Here is a 24,170-nt window from a genome sequence, read left to right on the forward strand (position 1 = left end):
AAACCAGTTGTAACTGGTTGGAACCTCTTCTCCCTCTCTTTGTGAGTGCTTTGCAAAACTGAGTATAAGTACAGGGGATTTTCCCCATGTAAAATGGACAAGAAACATTCTTGAAGAAATGGTGCTGGAGGGAGTCACCAGGAACTGCCTTGGACTGCTGCTGCTGGGCTGACTTGTGACCTGCTGGGTCACAAGGAGGAACTGCCTGACTGCAATCCCTTGTGCTGGCCTGTTGTTGGGCCCTACCACCCTATGCTCCCTTTCCTGCTGTCTCCAGGGGCTGGGTGCTGTGGCCCCTGTCCCCTGCAACTTCATTCCTCCTGGAAGGGCGCCTGGTCCGCTGCTTTCCTAGCGCTAGGGGCACGGAAGCACTGTGTCCCATTGTTGGTGGCTGAATCAGGGGCACTGCAGGCTCTGATTTCTAAGCACCTGCTGAGCACTACAGATTGCTGGTCCCCGGCGCATGGAGAGTGCTTAGCGGGGACCGAATCCAGAGGATTTCCCTCTACCTTGGTGCAGGGAGAGTCTGTGGATGCTGCAAGGGCTCCCTTCCCCCATTGGTAGAGCGATACGCTGGATACAGATGAGGCCCCGAAGCAGGAGGCTCGCCAAAGAGATACTGTATTTCTCCCAGGAGAGGAAAACCACATCCTGAGAAGCCACGGCCGCGACCTCTGAGTAGGAGGAGAGGAAGGAGTGAACCGGCCCGCTGCCGGCTCTGCCACACTCTGCCCCGAGAATCTGACGGAGAGAGGCCTGCAGGCTAGTCTTGTGGTCCCCGAGGTGCTCCCGACCCCAGATTGAGCCAGAGGAGACCAGGGGCCCTTGAGTCTGGAAACCGCATTGGAAGAAAGGCAGCAGCCGTCCCGTGCGGACGCTGATGGCTGCCGGATCAATCCTTTTTCTTGTTGGGGTGTCCAGAGCCGGCAGTAGTCGCCCGACTCCCCTCTGATGACAAAAGTGCTGCGTAGCTAGTAGGTAGCAACCCCCATAAGGAGAGCAGGCTGCTACCCTGTCCACCGCAAAAGTACCGCCGTACATGTAATAGGCACAAGGGTGCCTTAAAGCTCCTCAATGGATGTAGGGCTACCGTATTCCTGGTAGGAGGAGTGTGCAAGCTCCTTGGAGGACCGTGTGCCAGTTCATTCCACTACCACCTACCTTCTAGCCAATGGGAGCACTGGAGCCCCTGTACGTTACCTATGGGGCTACGGTTACCGCCCCTTGTCTAATATAGGTGATGGTGCGTTTCTTGTAATATCTTGACATTTTGGTGACATGTTTGTCATGCCGTGTGCATTGGAGAGGGTGCAGCCATGATGATGCGACTATGGTAATGTCCTTATGCATTTCTGGGGATATGTGCTTTACCATGATATGTGCATTCTCCTGCTACTGTTTACCTGAATACTGCTTGTGTTGAAGAATAACCAGTAACCTATGTGTTCTATGTGACTACTGCTGACTTTCGTAGAGTAATAGTACTGTGTAAAGTTCACACAAATGCATGGGTAGCAGGTTATTGCTGTCATGCTGTGTTTGGTCTAATGATGTTCACAATACAGTTTATTTTTATATAACTTTGTGTTGTGTTTCCTCTGTGGTGGGGATAGTGCATCACGTGTGTTGTGCATGTTGTGCAAACGCTTTACACATTGCCTCTGGGATAGGCCTGACTGCTCGTGCCAAGCAACCAAGGGGGTGAGCAGGTTTTATCTTGGGTGTGTAACTCACTCGCCTTGACTAGAGTGGGTGGGTTCTGTCTGGCTTAGGTGCATACCCTAGCCAACCAGAAAACCCATTTCTAACAGCAGCTGTGTGCAAAAAGATAGCATATTTGAGATCCTTAGCTCGAATTGTGGCTCTGTTAACCTCTTCTATTCAAGTGATTTCCGTGGGCCCTCTACATTACAGGGCCCTCTGGAGACAGAAAATTCGTTTTCATCAACGACCTTCAACTGTCATCTCCCACTTTCTCCCGAGGCAAAACCGGAACTGAGCTGGTGGTTGCAACACAAGGAAACGTGAAACACTAGAGCCATTTTCGGGGCCTTTCAGGGCATTGTCATCAAATCCGACGCCAGTCGTTGGGGCTTGGGAAGAAAGTGCTCTGAGTTTTCTACCAAAAGTAGGTGGTCTCCTTAAGAGCTCACTCTGCACACAAATTGCTTGGAACTCCTTGCAGGATCCTTTGCAACCAAGTACCTTTCTCCCAAGAAAAACAATAGTTGCATTCTACTCCGGATGGGCAATGTATCCGCAGTCAGGTACATCAACAGATCGGGGTCACCAGATCTCGCATTTTGCCAGATATCACCAGGGATTTTTGGCACTTCTGCCTTCGTCAGAAGATCACTGTGGTAGCAGAATACCTTCCAGGCAAAGACAACAAAGTGGCAGATTGGAATTCCAGGTTTGTGGTGGATCACAGTGACTGGAAACTCCATCCTCAAGTCTTTCGGTTCATCCTTTGAGTTATGTGCCCTTGTCAGGTGGATCTCTTCAAATCCAAATTGAAGGGGTGCAGGGAGCACACTGCATCTCATCCCAGCACAGTTCATACCACTGTTCCACTGTTCCACTTTTCACCAAAGTTGTTGCAGGTAGTGCTGCTATTTCTAGACACGTGTTTCTGGGCTTAGCCCTTCATCAGTAAAGAGAAGAAGTAGCAGAGAGCAGATGAAAGTCATCTGGGTTGCTTGTCTGCTGCCCAAGTCTTCACAGGTCACAGTACTACTCCTCAGGCAGACAGGTGCATCCCAGGTGAGTTTGTCCTCTCATTGGCTCAAGGGACCCTTTTGAACACAAGGGAGGGAGGAAGCACACTGCATCTCATCCCAGCACAGTTCACCCCATTGAATCCTGGTAAATGCAGTACGCTTACTTCAAAGTTGCTGTAGTTTGTCACCAAAGTTGGTGCAGGTAGAACTGTTATCTCTAGACACGTGTTTCTGGGATTAGCCCTTTATCAGTAGAGAGCAGAAGTAGAAGTCTGCAGATAAAAGTAATCTGGGGCTGTCGGTATGCTGCACAAGTCTTTACAGGTCACAGTACCACTCCACAGGCACACAGGTGTACTCATCAGCTTATTGGCTCAAGGGAGCCTTTCAAACACAAGGGTGTGAGGTAGCACACTGCCTCTCATCCCAGCACAGTTCACCCCATTGCATCCTGGTAAATGCAGTACACTTACTTCAAGGTTGCTGTAGTTTTTCACCAAAGTTGGTGCAGGCAGTGGTGTTATCTCAAGACACATGTTTCTAGGTTTAGCCCTTCATCAGTAGAGAGAAGTAGAAGAGAGTAGATAAAAGTATTCTTGGGTTGCTTGTATGCTGCCCTTGTCTTCACAGGTCAAGGTACCACTCCACAGGTACATGGGGCATCCCAGGGGAGCTTGTCACCTCATTGGCTTAAGGGAGCCTTTTAAACTCAAGGGGGAAGGGAGTACACTGCCTTTCATCCCAGCACAGTTCATACCATTGCGTCCTGGTAAATGCAGTACGCTTATTTCAAAGTTGCTGTAGTTTTTCACCAAAGCTGGTGCAGGTAGTGCTGTTATCTCTAGACATGTGTTTCTGGGTTCAGCCCTTCATCAGTAGAGAGAAGAAAAGAAGATAAAAGTCATCTGGGGTTGCTGGTCTGCTGCCCAAGTCTTCACAGGTTACAGTACTACTCTACAGGCACACAGGTGCATCCCAGGTGAACTTGTCAGCTCATTTGCTCAAGGGAGCCTTTTTAACACTGGGGGGGAGGGAGCACACTGCCTCTCATCCCAGCACAGTTCATACCATTGCATCCTGGTAAATGCAGTACGTTTACTTCAAAGTTTCTGTAGTTTTTCACCAAAGTTGTTGCAGGTAGTGCTGCTATTTCTAGACACATGGTTCTGGGCTTAGCCCTTCATCAGTAGAGAACAGATAAAAGTCATCTGCAATTACTGATATGCTGCCCAAGACTTGACAGGTCACAGTACCACTCCACAGGTACACGGGTGTACTCATCAGCTCATTTGCTCAAGGGAGCCTTTTATACACAAGGGGGTGAGGGAGCACACTGCCTGTCATCCCTGCACAGTTCACCCCATTGCATCCTGGTAAATGCAGTGCACTTACTTCAAAGCTGCTGTCGTTTTTCACCAAAGTTGGTGCAGGCAGTGGTGTTATCTCAAGACACGTGTTTCTAGGTTTAGCCCTTCATCAGTAGAGAGAAGAAGTAGAAGTAGAAGAGAGCGGATAAAAGTATTCTTGGGTTGCTTGTATGCTGCCCTTGTCTTCACAGGTCAAGGTACCAGTCTACAGGTACATGGGGCATCCCAGGGGAGCTCATCAGCTCATTGGCTTAAGGGAGCCTTTTAAACACAAGGGGGAAGGGAGCACACTGCCTCTCATCCCAGCACAGTTTTGGACGTAAAAGCGCTGGATTTAGAAGGTAGGTTATTGTCTCCTAAAGGTGTATCCTTCCTTATATCTCAACAAACAAAAACTATGTCTTGGAGTATTGAATATCCAGCTTTTCTCCATAATGAGAAATTAAGTGTTGTTAAGTATTTGAAAACATTTGAGGACTGCGCGCTAGCTTGTCGTGCTCATGCTTATGGACCCTTGCTTTTGGCTGTTTGAAACCCTTACAAGCCTGTTTTTGCTGCAACCTTGGCTTGCGGGATCCACTGCGTCATAGCAGAAGCTAGTATTGATGTTTCTAGTTATGGGGCTCATTCAGATAGGGGGGCCATGGCTTCAAAAGTTTTTTGTTTTGGTTTCTAGGCTGGAAGATATTTTACGTGCAGCTGATTGGTCATCTAACACTGTGTTTAAAGCATTTTATTATAAACTGATTGTAGATGCATCCTCTGTTGTGGTGAATCAGCTTTGAACCAGTATAATCTGATCCTCCGATCCTGCCATAGAATAAAACATTTTCTAGCATTTGCTACGAGAATTTTAGATTCTATTAAGGATATGGATGCGAGGATTATCCCACACGTTTGGGGAGGTAAGTTGTTTAACAACAAACTGTGGTATTGAAAATATGTGACATAATCTGTAATGTATGTTGCCGTTGTTTATTGCCCACACTTTAATATTGTTTCACTTGGAGCATGGTTTATGCCAGATATTTTGGTTTCAGGAACAGAGCAGAATGAGATGTCTTAGAACGCAGGCTTCTTGGTGATACCTGATGGTCTCCTACGTTTATGGAATTAATTTTGTTGGTCGTGGACCTTGTTTTCGATTTGGTTTTGGCTTGCCTGCCTCTAAGGTTATCCTGCGCCTTCGTTAGGTTCAGACTTTAGCACATGAAAAGAAAGAGGCAGTCAAGTGTAATTTTCCTGAGTTTTCTTTGGCTGCTGTTTTAGAGTAGTAAAGAGAAAGAAAGCATAATCTTCACCTCCGTATCCTTAATAGACTCTAAAATTCTTGTTGCAAATGCTAGAAAATGTATTATAGTGTATATATTCAAACATGCAAGCTCTCTCAATTTAAACAGCACAATGTTTTTAAGCTAATAAATAAATTATTTTTGTGTTCTTTTGTTGAAATTATCCTTCACGATAATGCAAGTAAATGTAAGTTAAATTCCGAAGGATTTTTTGTAATTCTCCTTCGTGTGTATACTTTCATCTTGGCACGTATGTGCATTTAGCTTAATTGATAGAATTTCTTATATTCTCAAAAGTTACCACAAACTTACAATGTACAGCAATAATGGTCATGTGGTGAAAACATTTCTCATTGTTGATGCTTTCTTATGGCATGGGTTGCACATTCTTACAGTGGTCACTGTGGGTGGGATCTGAAGGGCACGACATGCCCATAATTTTTTTATTTAAGTAAAACAGTTCCCCTACTTTTTGGGAAAAGACAACCTTCTCGGACAGTTAATTCCGAGAGTTAAAATGCTTCAGCAAAAGTGTAAGGTAGGCTGTCTCCTGTGCTGTGAAACGGGGGGAGAGACAGCTAAACAAGCCTTCTTGCCAGGGTGTCTGCTTCACTGACAAAAATGTAAATGTGAGCAATGGATTAATCTGCAATATTAAATGGTGTTTGGAAGCCAAGATATTGGCTTTAATTGATGGGGTCAATTGAAACTTCCTGATGCCACAGACTTATTCTTTTTGAGAGATATTGCATAGGAGTTACCACCTGAACTGAGAAGTGTGTGCTTTTAAAGGAGTTATTGAAAAATGCGCACTATATACGGTTAGAGTATTACTAAAATCCATATTTTGTAAGGCCTTTTTTATCCTAAAACACGATTGAGCATTTTGTGCATCCTCTTACACTGTGTGCAATACAATTTTAAAATAATGACTTATATGTTCACAGTGCTTTTTGTCACAGACTTGGACCGGATAGCACTCACCATACTCATCACTATTCTCCATTGCACAAACCAGGATTCACTTCAATGGCTTTCTAGTTACAGACAGATCTCTGTCTGCGTCCATCATTTTCACGGACTGTCCGTGAGTTTATTTAAATGTCCATCGGAAGCACAAGGAAGAGGGTCTCCTGTGCAGTGATCCAGGGGGAATGCAGACAAGTAAACCAGAAACCAGCCTTCTTGACCGGGTGTCGGACTGCCTCAAAGAAATTTAAATGTGTCCAGTTGGTTAATCTGTGCATGTGAAGGCTGCTTGAATACAGGTATAAGTGTTAATTTATAGAGTTCACCTTAAGCTGCTTGAAGTGAAAGGTTTGTCATTTAGTAAGGTATTGTTAGGGTGTTCTAAGCTGAGCTGTGACATGGGTTATTTTAATGGACATTTGTAAAACTGTTTGCAGAGGTGCAATCTGCATATAACTAAGATCGACACTTTTTTGTCTTTAACCTAAATTTGGTTCCACATCTTGTGGCAGCCACTATTATATTGTGTGTAATGCACCTTTAAAATAGTGCCTTACACATTCACAGTCCCTTCTGAGAGAGGCAGGGACCTCTCAGTATTAAAAATATATGTCACTATTTCCTGCTAGCCAAAAGAGATCTAAATCTACGTGCATCTGGTTGCTCACATAAACTTATGCAGTAATCACATTATTCAAAAGAGGTTTCATAATATAAAATAGTGTGTTTCCCGCTGATTAGTTTAGCTTTTATTTATTTTTGATTTAATGTGTGAATTATGTTATATGCTATTAGCTCATAGTGAAAGATCAACAAATTTTTCACTGAATATTTTGTTATTTTCAGCCACACCTATAATTCTGCCTCCACGCTCACTGACACCATCCCAATTGCACTCAGGATCACAGTATCCATGCTTTTTCTAATGCATTTCAACCGCAGCGTTGACTAGCTATGTAAAGTTTGAGAAAGCTAGTGATAGCATATGGTTTTGTGCCAAAATAACCTGTGATCTGGGTTTACTTATCACAGTATACTATTCATCTGAAACAATTGTACAATGTCCTCTGGTGCTTAAGGAGATGGAGAAAAAGAAAGTCAGGTGCTTGAATACAATATGTGTGACCAGGAATACTGGGTTCAAATCACGGCTCACCCATGTGATTAATTTGCATGATTTAAGTAAAATCAGCTTGCTTCATTTGAGAACTCTCTCAAGTAATTCCGTTCAAGATGGATCCTATACAAAAATCTCAATTGTACATGCTTTAATGGTCTCTGGTGTTCCACCAGCCAAAAACATATTAGTGGCCATGATATAAGGGACAGCAGACTATTGGTTCACTTTGTCAGAAGGGATGGTTAATAAATGTTTTGAAATGAATGTTGAGAAACGTCCACTTCAGATAAATATCAATGCAATGTTGTGATGCAATACAATACATTGAAACACTTCTATGTGCTAAAGAGACACTTTATGCATTTTGGAGTCTTTAACATGTTCTTATATTTTGAGTGTTGTGTATTTTGCATCCCAAATATTCTCAAGACTCTACATGTTATTTGGCACTTAGGGATGAGCCAGACCATTGGTGTGGGGTTGGCTCAACTGCAGAGCCGTTTCAAGACATTGACAGAGTGGACAATTGCTCATGACCCAACTTTCCAAGGGACCAAGGCCCTGCCTGCCCTCCAGAAGCACCACCAATGGACCACTGCACCGTCAGAGTTTGTCAGGGTGGGTGGGTGCTGCTTTTTATACCAGTTGACTGTGCTTCTTCTGCTTCTGGCCGCTTTGCTGAGACTACTCACCATGTATGCAATACTTTCCAATATTCATGGAGGGCTATCTGATTTTAGGAGTTGTCCCGTCTTGTTCTTCTCTCCCTTATTTGTCCACTTCTTAATAATGACCCTTTAAATCACTTGCTATGGATCTCCCATCTAATCTTGATTTCATCCTGCTCTTTAATTCCGTGTCTGGTGAACAGGCTCCCAGTCCTGAGATGAATGTTGAGTCCTTGACACACACTCTAATATATCATTTGGATCTTCTTGGTGGTGTGAGACTACAGACAAGTTGGGGGTACCTAACATCCTGGCATTAGGTGGGAGACTCACCCACACCATCTGCTCTGCCTCATTACTTTGTTAACGTTTGATGTCTAGTGGATGGTGAGGTGAGTAGAAGGTGAAAAGGTCACTTACCTTAATGTTTGCTAAACTGTTTCTCATGTGTACTGAAGTGTTTAGAAACATAATCAAAATGTTGCTGTTCCTTTCTCTCCAAGAAAGATTGGGTAGGGGTGATTCCCTTGACGCCAATTTACTGTTGAACAAGAACATAAAGCGCCATCTGAATGTAGCATACCTAGAGGCAAGCTCATATAGCACAGTGCATACAAATCGTAAATAAGTGCATTATAAAAAACAGTAAATAAATGTATTGATAAAGTAAAATTGACCTTTGTCCTGCATTGTTTAGATTCCTGTCCTGAATTAGCCTCCATGGCAGATTACTCTAAATTCGACCACTACATTATTAGCTCACGTCTCACAGTCACACGTCAAATGATTAACGTCTTCAAACTTTGGAAGGGCCTCTATACATTCACAAGGGCTGGGTTTTCTTCCCCAACCCCTCTCCACGAAGAAGGGTATTTCCACTTCACCACAGTGCGGGATCCTGCCTTGGGGGCTCTGTTATCACCTGCTGTGCACGCTAGTAAGAGAGGGGGCTGTCAGGACCGCACGCAGGCCCTGCCTGGGCATGTTAATCCGCACGTTAATCCGGAAAGCGGCACTTCCCCCTTCTGCTCTCCAGCTCGTGCTTTCAAGGTATATTTTTATCTCCAGGGGCGGGGTCAAGGCTGTGGGAATCCCCGCAGACTCCTCCCCGGCCTCTGTTACCTGAGGCTTCTCACGCTATAGGCACAGAAGCCTACGAGGCAGCGGCGGCAGAGCACCAGTAGTCGGATCTTGTATGAGACACTGCACGAAGCACATACAGTCCACCACGGAGCACAGACAGCCGGGCACTGAGCGCAGAGAACAGGCCCCGGACCTCCCCGCCAGGTCTATGAGCAAAGCCTGCAACATGATCCCGAAGAGTAAACCGAGGAAAACTGCCCAGCAAGTGAATTCCCAGTCTACAGCCGGTAAGTCATGTATGCGACGTTGCCATATATATTGGCGCTCTTTTTCGTATTAAATAATGATGTTAGTCATAGTTTTAGGGCCTAAAATGTCTATGATTTCAATGTAAAATCTTAGAATAGGCGCTTTTCCTGTTGTAAAGCATCTGCTTTGGGGGTTTTTAATGCTTTCGTATATCGGCCCGCAGATGCCGATTCAGGGTTGGTAATGAATGTTCATGGAGACCGTGTACCCCAGAGTGACCGAAAGCAGCCTACGAACCCCTCCGTCTCCACACCGCAAACCCACCCCGAACCTTCCCCCGCCCTCCCTTCCCCCACAAAACCCTTCACACTGTAATGATGGACTTCGGCGCCTGATGGCGCATGTTAGACCAGCTTCGACTCTCCGTTTAACGTTTTGTAGGGGAAAATCGAGGAATTTTGGCGCATCCTATTATGAAACTTCTACGTATTAGACCGAGAATGACGTTAAGAATGTTTGTTCTATTTAACCTGCCATTTGGGGGTTAGGACAGTTCACCGTGGTAACTTGGAAAACAGTGGATGAGTAACTGGGCACTTGGGAGGCTGCCTATAGGGTCAGGCAAGGGCGAGGTGAAGTAAGGTGATGGATTATAAAGCAGCAGGTAGTAGCAGGGAGGTGATGCCGCCGCCAGCTGAAGTGGGTGGAGTAAATTGCCACTGACCTGGATAATGCACTGAGTCACCAGGAACATACCGAAGCAGGTTTGTTAAAAACACGTAAAAACCGTCACCTGAAGCCCGAGGTGAGAGGTGACACCTGCCCTGGTGTGACCCGATTAGTTCCCGCCGTTTTGTTTACTTTAGAGTGAGCATCTGCCCGTATATGTCTTGTGCTTGATTCTGGGGTATGGATGGCCTCAGATACAAATCTGAGGTGAAAAATGCCACCTTGTCCATCATTGGTTTTTGTGTGTTTTTAAAAATACGCCCTTTTTGGTGAAATGGCTTCGCCGGCATTCAAAGACACAACTGTTTGTTTTAATTCATTTAATAAATATACAACTGTATTTTATTTCGTTTATAACTATGTTATTGTATTTTTTCGTTATCTAAGTATACTAATGTATTTTATTTAGTTTCTTAAAAAAGGTGTTCTAAAAGTGCAACATTTCAACCTCTGGAGAAACCTCTGGATGTCGATGTGTTTTTTAAACATTGACGTGCAGAGTAGCATTTATTTCACAAAGCCCACAATATATGTAGGCAAAAAGCACTATGTTCCCAATATATTTTTCTCTCATGTACTTTTTGTGCAATGCGCAGGCTCCCTTTTGTATCGATTGTAAGCAGCATCTCCTCTGTTTCGTGTACTATTTTTCTATTTGTACTGTTTTCGCATCACTGGCCTACACGATTGGTTCTAAAGCTGTCACGTGGCAGTGCTGCTAAACGCGTCCTGTATCATATATGGTGGCACAACTTAAATCCATTAATCTAGATACTTTGAAGCGTCACAACAGGAAACCAGTCGTTTTTTTAAGCCAGGGCCATATGAATGTTGCTTGACATATACATTGTCCACCCCTTCTATGCCCAGAACGTGAACAGCAGAGTGATGTGTTATTCTGTATTCAACTACTGTTTGTATAGAGTAGAGAAGACACGAGTGGACATAGGGGAGCGACACAATTTGTAATAATGACCTCGATAAAATAATTTTGGCGAAAGAAAATTAGTAAATATTGAATTGCTTCACGTTTGAAATGTAAACATTTCTTTTTTGGTTATGCCAACTTCTCCACTGATGCAGTGCTCCAAGTTAAAGTGCAAGTTGTCTTAAGAAGTTTAACAAAAGAAGCACATTTGTGTGCTGTTACCACAATATGTGCAAATACCATGTTTAAGAGAAGAGTGGTGACAGAAAGTACACTGATACATAACAAAATATCCCTCTTTCATTTGTAATATGTTTTTGTGGTGTATGATTGTAAAATAAACTGGTACAAATACACCTTGATTTGACTGTGCCTGTGGTTTAGGTAAGGGATGTCTAATTGTGTACTACAATTTATTTAAGAAAAAAAGCATCTTTAAAAAAAATGTCAGTTAAAGCAGTGGGTGACTTGTATGCAAATATCATCTTGTGTAAAAACTGAAAGTCCATTAACATTTTGTTTTTCACTTGTCTTACAGAAAAGAAAGTCATTGCGGACTGTGCCTTGCAGCTGCAGCAAATTGGCGATAGGCTGGATCTAAAGCAGAAAATTATCAATGCACTTTCGAAGCTCCTCAACCCTGGAACTTGATGGGAGCTGCCTGGGCAGAAAACTCAAAATATAACTGAAAAAAAGGATAAAAATGCTGCACAGCTCTCATAAAAGTACCCCAAAACAAAAAGGGAATAGTAGACACGTCAGCATGCAGATAAAGGGATGGCGCAAGCCTTCTATATTGAAGCACTGGAGAGTCGAACATGAAGATGCACATGGCTAGATTTGTGGACTAAAGGAGCGTGGCAAGTGGTACCCCGCAGACTGCTGATGAACTGTGAACCAAAAGGTGCAATATGGAGGATTTGTCGAGCTTTTGATTTATTTAGGATCTACAATGGAGAACCCTATTTTCTTATTGGGAAATTTTGTGGCATTGCATCAACAACAAGAGACATGGCTGCAGATCCATAGGATGTTTTTATATTTTTTCCGGACTATAGAATCATGCGTGTTCTACGAATGATATGCGAAACAGAAATGGCCGAGTGCGTCTGATAATGTCTCTAGATGAAATGCTGTAATGTAATGTTAGGTGGTGTGAGAAGCACTGTTGTTAAAAAATATACAATGAAAATATTCTTCTTCGGAAAAAAAATAGGAGTTCGAGTATGTCTACCCCAATTTCTATAATGGGTTTGTAGTAAGAGGTGTTTTGTGTAGGGGTGTGTAGATGTAATGCTAGTAGTGTGCATAACTTGGGTTTTTGTGTAGGTCGTTTGCATGTAATTTAATGAGTGTGTGCCCAGTAAGCAAAAAAAAAAAAGAATGTGCTGGATGTGGCCCAGTCACTCGTGTGAATGCCAGCATTCCAAGCAAAACCTGTTTTTTTTTCTTTTCTTTTTTTTGGTATTGTAACTGAAAGAGTGTATGCACAAAAAAGTTTGTTATATTAATGGGAAATAATGTGAGTAAGTAATGCGAGTCTTCTTATGAAATCACCAAGTGCACGCAGTAGTTTCCGTTTTGAATGCTTGAAAGAATGGTGTTTCAGGTGCACAATGTGCATCCCTATGACAAAAGGGAAGTGTAAGAGGTGCTTGTGTTTGTCTAACTAAACTAATTAAAAAAATATTTATTTACCAATTTTTAATATAATTTGGTATGTATTTGTATTAAAATGGTAACTTGTATTTAAACATTCACTGTGAATGTTTTAGGATTTTTTTCTACCGTTTTCTTTAATATGTTTACAACACATGGAAAATGTGCATTGTTTACAAACATATTTGTGATTTTTGCTTTGAAAAGACAACACATCACTGTTTAAAACATGTTTTCAAACGATGAAACATCACAGAGTATATAAATTTAATGGCATCCATAGAATTGTTTTTGAAAAGTTTCTAAACATATTCCTAAATTACTGTGTCATTTCACTAAGCTCTGGTTTTGGAAGTTGAAAAAGTTGTCCAAAAGGATGAGAATTGAATATCCTAAATATGTGTTCATATATTTTTGTTACTTGGTTGAAGTAATAAAATATTAATTCAAAGAAACAAACTATTTGTCATTCATTCAACTAAAATAATATATGTTATGGGAACTGGGGCAATTTTGTAAGGCCATTTTTTATAAAATGGTGGTAATATTGTGTATACTGTAATTGTCTGGCCCCCCATAATTGAACAAGATGAGCTATCAAAATATGTTCTCTTATACAGGCGAAGCCACTTTAACCTGGTGTGACAGGCAAACGCAGGGAGGTAAATTGGTTTTCATTAATTAGAACTAGAGGTGTAGACACTTCAAAATTGCCTAATAAATAAATTTCAGTCTGCCTATGTGGACTTTTTGATTTATACAGGACTGTCAGAAGAGAACATTTCAAAGCCGCTATTTGAGCCCAGAGTAGAGACTACCTGGAACCCCACACTGAGTATTAATGTCATTTCTGTGTGCCTCCTCAAACCCAACCAACACTCAAGTAGACCTACTAACTGGCTGATAATGCATAAAATGGACTTTTGGACTTGCACAGCCTGTCTAAAGGTAACCATTTGAAGCTCCTCTTTGTTCCCAGAGTACAGACCATCAGAGTTTGTGTCATTTCTGTGTAATCGTACCCACCGCCCAGCAAACTCTCAAGTAAGCCCAATAACTCACACTGATAGTGCCTAAAGTAAACTTGATGTCGGGTGGTGCCACCCCTGCTTCAGTCATCTCTGTAATTCAACAAAGGAAACAATTGATGTATGGATATATAATATATATATTATAATGTATATAATACAATATCTAATAATATTGTTGGAGGAAACCCCCATCAAGTAGAAGTGCCATGGATGGTGGACCCACAGATGGGTGCATAGCAAGTTATAAAGGAGCACTGGCAGGGCACGTTTCCTCAATGGATGGGAGGCAAAACCAAAAACATTCCAGTCTTTCAGGACTAACATTATGGTGGGATCTTTGTCTGTGACATGTGCTGTGTGCTACTGAAGGTGATGTGTGTGTGGAGAATGAGGCCCACAGGGACTTACTAAGCTTGCTGTTTGAAAATGTTCCAGTGTAGAGAGATGACAATCTTCCTATTTGAACTGATGATCTGGGCTTTGGAAAGGTCACGTCATCTTGAGGGGCATAAAATATCATACAAGCAAATGCACTGTGGGACTAGAGTTTTGAGTAATCCTTGCACCACAAACAGGATTATGTGAAAGTTCAGTGTTGACAGACTGGGGGCATTCCATGCTGATGTCCTTGAACACCCTACATTGACTCATGTTGCAGGAAGCTGGATGGTCTTGCAAGAATTGTACACAAGCAAAATAGATCCCCCTCATACTTAACGTATGTACCATCCTTGTGGTGCCCATCAGAGTTACAGGTCTTAACATCACTTTCATCCAAACTCCCTAGTCACCATTGTGGCACTAAAAGTCACACCACTCCGAACATAACCAGTCCCTATGACCAGTGACTTCAAGACATCGAGATTGAGAATCAGCGTGGAGAAAGTAGCCTACCCAGATAGACCCATAGATTTATTCCATTTAGCCTTTCTGTAATATCTGTGCATGTTAAGTCCCTTTTCTGTTTTCATCATTGACCTAATATCTAGGAGCCATCAAATCAAAAACTTAAAGTCCAATAAAAAATCCTTACCATTTCTAGAAATAATAAAAAAAAACAATACCTAAATTAAATTACAAAAGGGGGGAAACTGAAAAGTTAGATAGATGGCTGTGCTGTGGAGCAGAGTAGGTTTTTCCAGGGAGCATCATGGGCAAGCCCATCTGAAGCTCACCAGTTTGAGCTTTTAGGTACAGCTACTGATTGCAGTCAAGTTGTCATAGAATGGGTGCCCTCGTGGGAAGTGTACCGGGGAAATGGTTAAAGACATAGTGGATCTCACACTTGTGTATTTCAGGCAAGTGTGGTAAGGCTTGCTGGCTATGCTAGGCATTGCTCCGGCCGCGTAGAAAAGGCTGTTTCCCATCTCACACTAGATTGAGACGGGAGAGGAGGCATGGTCCTTGAAATAGAGAGTAACGAATAGTTGGAGAGGTAGCTGTGTCTTTGTTGACATCTATGACGATGTACTTTAAAGGACTTTCTCATTTTTGTGTAGCAAAGTTCGTAGCGTGAAACAGTTGATCTTTTTACTTACATGTAAATACGTAGCCCTCAAATGTCAGGCACGATTAGAAAGAAGTCGATGCCGATAAATCAATCAGCGGGGTATGCTTAGAAGGTGAAAGAGATTGTAAAGAACATGAAGATGTTTAGGGGATGTGTCAAGGTGATCTGCTCCCCCAGCTCCTCCTTTGCTAATGCGTGTACTTCTCTTCTGTGTACATGTACGTGCCATTTGGCCCGAATGATCAAGTCAGTGCGAGTGAGCTGTAATCCCCTGAAATATATGACAATGGGTTTATCTCCATGCTGGATTGCTGTCTACGTCGGCGTGCCAAATAAAGAGGTTTTGGTACACCTGCATGCCAAAAATAAAGAGGTTTTGGTACACCCGCATGCCAAAAATAAAGAGGTTTTGGTACACCTGCATGCCAAAAATAAGGATGTTTTGGTACACCCGCATGACAAAAATAAAGTGGTTTTGGTACACCCGCATGCTAAAAATAAAGAGGTTTTGGTACACCCGCATGCTAAAAATAAAGAGGTTTTGGTACACTAAGGCGAGGCAAGGCAAAGCAAAATAGCCTCTTTCTCTGTTTGATGCTGTTTTACAGGTGTAATTTCCATATATTAGTGTGCATCACCTCATTTCATTACTGACTCTCTCAGCCCATCCTATTGGCTCTCTAGTAGCGACTCATTGCTGTTCTCCTGCATTTTCCACATTTCAATTAGGAAGTCCGGGCACGCCTAAGACCTGAGATGACCTTGACTTTAACGCAGTATCTGCAATGCTTTTGTCGTCTGTTACATCTCTGCTAAGGAACATGCTTGTCTGCATTCCTGCTCCTGGGTAGTCCATTCTCTGGGCATTCTTCCAATACACAAATGATTTCATACTTTCCTTCCCAAACTTGTTTGAGCCATTTTCAGCCTATACACTTCCCTACCACCTATCATCTTGCAGTAATTTATTCACCACTCGCCAGTCACCTTCACTCCCACCGCCCTCTTCATAGGGCTGTAGGCCATTGAGTGCAACAATTATAGGCCACACCATTTTGTGCGCCTCTTTAAACACCATCACAACACATGATACCCATGAATATTTTGGCGTCATTGTTCCTTCTCACTGAGGTGTAGCTTGTCTCTCTGCTCACAAAGTGCAAGGGGTCCATACCCGTATATAGTCACTAAACTCAGGGAAATTGAACAGAAGTCTACACTGTGTTAGAAAACATTGATCTCGATCCTTGATCCAACAGGAGCATTGTGTAGCCCGCACTTGACTTTAAAAAAAATAATATTTGTATTTGTTTGCAGGCAGTAGGCAGGGTAAGCACAGGTTACATGTTAGATGCAATGTTCAACTTCATGATACAACTTAGATTTAACAGTTTTTAATATGCAGCCATTGTGTCACACCATACATTCAGGACCATTTCTCAGGGTAAATACAATATAGTGCCCTGGTCCGGGATTGTCATGCACTGTCGCGATCCATACCTTCTTACATACCCAGGGCCTTATTTATACTTTTTGGTGCAAAACTGCACTAAGGCAGTTTTGCCCCAAAAAGTTTTGCACCGGCTTGCACCATTTTTTAGCACCAGCTGGGCACCATATTTATGGAATGGTGCAAGCCGGTGCAAAGGGTAGGCTAGCTTAAAAAAAAAATTACGTTAGGCAGTTTTGAGTCAAAATAAATGATTCTGACCAGATTAGCATCATTTTTTGACGCTAAGGGGCGTATTTATACTCTTTTTGCAATGAATTAGCGTCATTTTTTTTGTACTCTAATTCAGTGCAAAACTAACTCCATATTTATACTTTAGTGCTAGACCCGTCTAGCACCAAATTTATGGAGTTAAAGTCATTTTTTGGAAGTGGAATCCTACCTTGCCTTAATAAGATGCAAGGTAGGCGTTCCCGTGCAAAAAAATGACTCTATGGCCTTAACACCATATTTATACTCCCATGTAAAAATGGTGCAAGGGAGGGAGGAAGGGTCAAAAAATGGGGCAAAGCTTGCTTTGCCCCATTTTTTAAGACCTGGGTCAGGGCAGGTCTTAGGGGACCTGTGGCCCTATTTCCATGGTGGAACACCATGGAATAAGCCCAGAGGTGCCCTCCCTAGGCCCTAGGGGCACCCCCACCCACACTAGAGGGACTGCGAGGATGGGGGACACCATCCCAGGTAAGTACAGGTAAGTGCATTTTATTTTTGAAAGTGCCATAGGGGGCCCTGAAATGGGCCCCCATATATGGCACCGGGTGCAATGGCCATGCCCAGGGGACCCCTGTCCTCTGTGCTGGCCACTGGGGTGGTGGGCATAACTCCTGCCTTTCCTAAGGCAGGAGTCATGTGGTATGGTAGGTTTAGCACCATAAAATGACGCTAATCTGGTTAGAGTCATTTCTTTTTACTCCAACCTGCCTAAAGCCATTTTTTGGTGCTAAACCCTCTTCTTCTATACTGCCAGCCCCACCGACTAAAGTCCTTTTTTTAAACTCTAGCCTACCCTTTGCACCGGCTTGCACCATTCCATAAATATGGTGCCCGGCTGGTGCACAGAAATGGTGCAAGCCGGTGCTCAACTTTTTGGTGCAAAACTGAGTTAGCGCAGTTTTGCAGCAAAAAGTATAAATAAGGGCCAATATTTTGTAAGTTTGCGCCACTTTTGTGTCATAAAATGACGTTAATGCGGTGCAAAAAAAGTTTAAATCAGGGCCTTGGTGCTAGATGGGTCTAGCACCAAAGTATAAATATGGAGTTAGTTTTGCACCGAATTAGAGTAAAAAAAAATGACACTTATTCGGTGAAAACAGAGTATAAATACGCCGCAGAGTATAAATATGCCCCTAAATATGGTGTTAAGGCCATAGAGTCATTTTTTGCATGGGAACGCCTACCTTGCATCTCATTAGGGCAAAGTAGGACTCCACTTTCAAAAAATGACTTTAACTCCATAAATTTGGTGCTAGAGGGGTCTAGCACCAAAGTATAAATATGGAGTTAGTTTTGCACCGAATTAGAGTAAAAAAAAATGACACTAATTTGGTGCAAACAGAGTATAAATATGCCCCCCAGTATGAACACACGTTAAAAAAAAAAACGTAAACTGTGGTGTGTGGCTTGTGGTGCATCCTAGTGTGTCATGTAGGCATCAATCTGTAATGAGCAAGGGAAGGGGGTGCTAGGTTTGAGGGGCAATGAACAAGGTGTCAGGTTTTCTGCAGAAGCATAGTGGGCCGGGTAATTATTCCGGTGTTGCGGGACAGAAGTCTTCGTGATGCGCTCCCTTGTAGTGAGAATTCTGACTAAAGCGGCACAGCTGGGTCATGTAATCATTCCTGGGTCATGGATTCCTCTAATGTGAATCGAGGTTGGACTGTGCTACCAATCTTTCTAGGTATACCTGCCAGTTTGGGGGCTAGCTGTTGGAGTGACTCGTCAGCAGTCAATAATGCATGGTGCTCCCCTATCATCGCTGTGTAAGTCAGATTTCAACAGGCTGACAGATGGGGCAGTAGCTGATTTCCAGCACATTGCTATTCCAGGCTTCGCTAGCACCATCGTTAAGTCGATGAATTTGTTTATAAGTTTACACACTGTAGTGTGGGAGGTAACGCCTAGGATGTAGTGTAGCTCCTCTTGAAGTTGCGTACCTGTCACCTGTCACTGTAGAGAAAAACTCAGTGATATCCTCCCAGTAGGAATCAAGATGAGGGCAAGTCCAAACCATATGTGTGAAATCAGCTGCCTGTGATTAGCAGCGTGGGCATATGTCTGCTGCTCCCGGGTATATCCACACCAAACGCTCCGGCGTAAGATAGGTGTGGTACAGGTAATTGAACTGTGTGTATTTCAGTCTAGTATTGGTGGATATGATTTTCGGTGTCAACAAGCACTGTGTCCATTGTTTGTCCATGAACACAGTGTTGAGGGCCGCTTCCCAGCAAAATATGAGTGTGTGTAAGGGTTGCTCTCTATCTGCACTTAATGAGCTATAAAGGTTGGTAACTGCTTTTTTCGCTCCCCTATGTGTCAGCAGCTCCTAGAGCAAACCCAATGTCTCCGGTTCGTCATGAGTTTTGTGCCATTTCTGGTGTAAATAATGTTTGAGCATGTTGTAAGTCAGAAAAGACCCTAGCGGGATGCCGTAATCGTCTACCAGGTTCTCAAATGTGTTTAGGATCCAATCTGTAAAGCGATCCCCCCATTCTGTAAGGCCCACTTCAGCCCAAGAAATGCAGTCAGAGCATGAGCGTAGCCCCGAGCAACCCAGCATTGCCCAGAGGGCTAACCATGGGGCCTATAGTGGGCAGGTGCATTTTGTGGATGTGTATATGAACCAGTACATCTTAGCAACTCGCATTAGGACATTGGTGTCAGCTGTGGGTGGTACTTCATTTGGGTTTAAGAGCCAACTTAATATCTGTGTGGAAGTGGTCCCTCCAGCCAGTTCTATCAAGTTCTGACCTGCCAGCCATTGCACTGTCCACTGGAGCTGAGAGGCCGCATAATAATATTTGTAGTTGGGGGCGCCCATCCCTCCTCAGTCTAGCGGGCATACATTTTGGGAAGGGCCACCTGGCGTCTTCCCTTGCCCATATCAGCGCCATCAGTAAGGAGTGCTTATCTGCAAAAAGTGTATGGGGCAGTGGGGCATGGATGGCTGATAGGAATTATAGAAGCCGAGGTAGTATCAAAATTGTGGATATAGCAATTCTACCTGCCGGGGAAAGGGGAAGAGAAGTCCAAAACCGAAGGGATGATTGTACACCTGCGAGCGCATTGCCTATGTTGCTATCTATCAGGTCCTTCTCAGAGTGGTATATGCGGATGACTAAATATTTAATTAAGTCATGTACCCAGGGAAGTGGGGTAAGCGGGAGCTTTCCCCACTGTCCTTCTGTTAGGGCCGTGAGAGGGAACAGACAGCATTTCTCCCAGTTCACTTTCAGGCCCAATGCCCCCCAGACCGTTGCAGGAGTTCTATCAGTTGGTGCAGTGCCAACTCATCGTCCTGAAGATAGACCAAGGCATCGTCGGCGTACAATGATATTACATGCCAGGGATTTCCAGTTCAGATGCCCCAATATGGCGCACAGGCTATCAGGGCACACACCAGTGCCTCCACAGCCAGCACGAGTATCAATGAAGAGAGTGGGCAGCCCTGGCGAGTGCCTCACTCAGTGGTGAACAGCTCAGAAATAACATTTCATGTTTTCACCCGTGCTAGCGGGGAGTTATAGAGTAAAGTGATCATGGGGGGAAATTGAGGGCCTATGCCCATTCTTTTGAGGGCTTCCTGTAGATAATTCTATACCAGAGTGTCGAACACCTTTTCTGAGTCCAGTGCAACTATCCAGGGGCGTACTGCGATTTTTGCCCAACCCATGAGCCTGAAATGCTTCTTAGATTCATAAAAGTGTTCCTGCCAGGGATTAATCAATTCTGATCAGGGTGTATTACAACAAAGTATCTAACTAGTCTACTGGGGATACACTATTCATGTTAGGGAGGCATGACTATAGGGCAAAAAATTCACCTTGTTTTATGTGTTCCCAGGAACCCAGCCCGAGTGGCATCGCAGTAGCCTCTACCCCCCTTTGCGTAGAAAGCAACAATAAACAGAGTGTCACCCCGCATATTCACTATATAACTTCTTCAGTCGTCTGAGGGGGGTCACCTGTTGGCCCCCGCCCAGTAGCACACCTATGAGGGAGTGGGCAGTGTCTGTCTAACTCCTTCGGGGGACAGTGAGGGCACTACCTCATGCTGCTCCACCTCAGCAACCACCAGTGCTCTCTACTTTGCTGCCTGTTCCTTTGAGAGGCCCACCTGGGGTTTCCTGCGGCGGGACCCCCCCAAGCCTCTAACTTCTCCATCCTGAGGTTCGTTCTTGGGGTTCCACCAGTGTGGTGGTTATGCCCCTGCATTCCATCCATGCCCATCCAGTGTAGAGCAAAGGGTGACACTGTCCCCATGCATGAGCCGTAGAGTAGCTGAGAACTGCAAAGCATATTTGATGTTGTGGTCTCTAAAGCTCTTTTTCACTGTCAAAAATGAGGACCTCTTGCGCTGTACCTCAAGGGTATAGTCAGGATACATTTTCACGTGAGAGCCCTCCACCTTCCAAAGGCCCCTCAAGCTGGTGGCCTGCAGGTTGTGGTTCCTATCGCTGTAATTGAAGAGACGAACCACCACAGGTCGAGGAGGAGATCCCGGCGGGAGAGGTCTTCCCGGCACCCTATGTGCGCATTCAACCAAGAAGAAAGTTGAATGTTTGCTCTGTAGGATTGTCGCACTGGGGCCCTCTACGCACTCAGGGAAGCCCACTATGTGCACATTATTGCAGCGGGATCTGCCCTCCTGATCATCTGCACACTGACGGAGGTTTGCCACTTCATGTTCTAGGGACTGCAAGCGACTGTCTGAGAGATGCCAGGCTGGACTCCATGGATTCGACCCATTCTCTCAGTTTTTAGTGGTCTTCCCTCAATAGGCCCATGGCTATTCATAGGGCATCTATCTAGGGTTCCAACGTGGATTTGACGTCCCGTACTGCAGATAGCATCTCATCGAACCTACATGAATGCTCTGCTATGGTGCTGCCCAGTGATTCCCCAAGGCTAGTGGGTGGCTCCCTCTCCACTCCGCTCCCCCCCACACCAGCTGGCCCCATCAGCAGTCTATCCTGCTTTATGTGTAGCATTATGAACAGGGTTCTCCGCAACAGGGTGAGGGGTCAAGGGTGTATGTCAATTGTGCTCCTAGTGCCACAATACCTGGCCGTTCAGTCACTGTGGTCTGATACATTATGAGGGTTTTTCCATGCTGATTGCACTGCAAATATTACGGTCCCCTGACTTATCCCTTTTTGAAATGGTATTATTATAATACCCCCACTGTGGAGAAGAGGCCTCCAGCAGCAGGAATATATGTGACAGTGGCTGCAATACTCCAATGTTGTCCAAGGGGTACGCCTTGTGATCCTCACTCCAATGAGGTCCCCAAAGAGAAAGTGCATCATCCACCACTCCCCAGAGGAGAGACCCACTGTTGCGACCTCACTGTTGCCCTGGCAGCCAATGCTTGTATGTGCCCTGTTCCAGACAGGTATTTATTCCAATGGGGGAAAGGGGCAGGAGGAGTGAGAAGAGGTTCCAGGGCCCTACAGTACAGGATACAGCCGGATTCACCATCCTTCAATGTGCAGTGCCTCATTGCCTCTGCTGGGCTGCAGTAGGCCGCGTCACTTTTCCTTCTTTGTCTTTTCCTCTACAATATTGCTTCCAGTTGCAAAGCGGTGATGGAGGTAAGCCACCCACCCAGTCCTTACTCGCTGTCACTCAGGGCACTGCTGGGGTCTTCTCAAGGGTGGGGAATGGGTACCCATATCCCCCAGGTCTACAGACATGGAAGGGCTTGTCCAGCCGACCAGTCCCCAGTGAGGTCACCTCCGTCACCGCTGCGGCCCTCAGGAGTCTGCAAGAGAGATTGGCATTCTTCCTCGGCCAGGGCATACAGTCCGATCACTGTATGAACCAAGTTGGATACTCCAGGGGGTGGTGAAATTGTCTCCTGCGCCGAGCGCAGCAGGCCGCTTCCTGCAGCTCAGGTCACCACGGCAGTCAGCTCTTTCCTCGTCGCTCGGCAGCGTTCACAATGCTGCCCCAAACTGCAGCTCAGCGGGCACACACTACAGTGATGATGGTCCCGGGTATTCCCGCAGCCAGTTATGTCGCTGTGGGGGTGACTATATTGTGTCAGGGTGTTTACTTTCGGGCCTGGGTCATGGAGCTCCACTCTTATGCGACTTACTCGGTCGCCATCTTGGCCATGCCCCCCCAAGCCCGCACTTGACTTAACTATGACCAGCCATCTATAATAGAATGATGATGACTACTTTTAGACCCAGGAATGGTGATAAGAATCAGAGATTAACAACCACTGGCCAAGTCAGTAGGTCTCGCCTATGCAAGATCTACTGGCTATGCCAGTTTGTTTAGTCATGTTGTACACCAGAGTGGCTGCTGTTCAGCATGGCTAAAAGATAGTGGTGTAGAGGAGAGTTGTGTGGAGTCTCATAGAGTGGAATGGCAAAGAGTGTAGCACAGTGTTGTAGAGCGGAGTGGCAGAGAGTGTCATGTATTGGAGGGGCATAGTGTGAAGTGGCATAGAGTGGCATGCACTGGCATAGAGTAGAGAGTACTGTTGTAGAGTGTATTGGCATAGAGTGTTGCAGAGTATAGTGATGTACAGTGCAGTAGCATTGAGAGCAGTGGCATTGAAATCAGCAGCATAAAATGCAGCATCGTAGAATGCAGTGGCATAGATTAGAGTGGTGCATAGTAGAGTTCAGTGGTGCAGATTGGAATGGTGTAGAGTTGCATAGGGTGCAGTGTCATAGAGTGGTGTGGCGTAGAGTTGAGTGATGCAGAGGGCAATGGTGCAGAGTAGATTTGAGTGGTAAGGAGTGCAGTGTCACATATTGCAGAGTAGAGTTGAGTGGCATAGAGAAGAGTAACGTAGAATGGTGCAGAGTAGAGTGGCATAGAGTGATGTAGAGTATAGTGCCAAAGCGTACAGTGGCATAGAGTAGAATAACGTAGAGTGGAGTAGTTCAGAGTAGAGTGGCATAGAGTTTAGTGGCAGAGAGTGCAATAGAATGTCAGAGAGCATTGTAGTAGAGAGCAGTGGCGTAGTGTACAGTGATGAAGAGTACAGCGCAGTGACATAGAATAGAGTGCATTGGCTTAGAGTGCAGTGGTAAAGAGTGATAAAGAGTGAAGTTGCCCAGAGTGGAGTAGAGTGGCATAGAGTGCAGGAGCGTAGAGTAGA

The 24,170-nt window shown here is 44.6% G+C and overlaps 1 long non-coding RNA gene across 1 annotated transcript; it reads left to right on the forward strand.

Annotated features, from left to right (window-relative positions):
• The first annotated feature begins 9,284 nt into the window (after nucleotides 1–9,284).
• Nucleotides 9,285–13,069, forward strand: LOC138282614 (uncharacterized). Its single transcript, XR_011200978.1, has 2 exons — nucleotides 9,285–9,506; nucleotides 11,664–13,069. It is a non-coding gene; the product is annotated as an uncharacterized lncRNA (long non-coding RNA).
• The last annotated feature ends 11,101 nt before the right edge of the window (nucleotides 13,070–24,170 follow it).

This window comes from Pleurodeles waltl, chromosome 1_1 (genome assembly GCF_031143425.1).
Source record: "Pleurodeles waltl isolate 20211129_DDA chromosome 1_1, aPleWal1.hap1.20221129, whole genome shotgun sequence".
Taxonomy (NCBI): Eukaryota; Metazoa; Chordata; class Amphibia; order Caudata; family Salamandridae; genus Pleurodeles; species Pleurodeles waltl.